The sequence below is a fragment of the Sinocyclocheilus anshuiensis genome, unplaced genomic scaffold (genome assembly GCF_001515605.1).
Source record: "Sinocyclocheilus anshuiensis isolate Anshui unplaced genomic scaffold, SAMN03320099.WGS_v1.1 scaffold1924, whole genome shotgun sequence".
Lineage (NCBI taxonomy): Eukaryota > Metazoa > Chordata > Actinopteri > Cypriniformes > Cyprinidae > Sinocyclocheilus > Sinocyclocheilus anshuiensis.
Window position 1 is genome coordinate 235,508 of NW_015558721.1, and position 537 is coordinate 236,044.

A 537-nucleotide genomic window follows, 5' to 3' on the forward strand; every position below is an offset into this window, starting at 1 on the left:
CGTGAAGCTCTTTTAGATGGAAATTGCTCTTTTAGTGTGCTGAAGCGCACAGGGGAGATGGCCGTCTGCAACACCAGCATATGCTGGTTTTTTCAACAGGGTATTGGTGGCAAGGCACTGTCAAAAGATCTCTGGGATAAAGTTGTGGACAGGCACAAGTCAAGAGATGGATACAAACAAATTTCAAAGGCTTTATCAATGCCTAGAAGCAATGTGAAGTCTATTATTAAGAAGTGGAAGGCATTTGGTACAAAACAGACCCTCCGTGGATCAGGTCGCTCCAAACTGGATGAAAGAGCCAAGAGGAAACTGGTCAGAGAGGCTACCAAGAGGCCTACAGCAACTCTGAAGCAGTTCTGCAGCAGGGACTGGAGCACTTGTCAGGATAGAAGGAAAAATAGATGAGGCAAAATACCATCAAATTCTTGAGGAAAATCTGTTGCCCTCTGCCAGGAACTTGTCAATGGGAAGAAGGTTTACCTTCCAACATGACAATGATCCAATGCACACAGCAAAACTGACCACACAGTGGTTAAA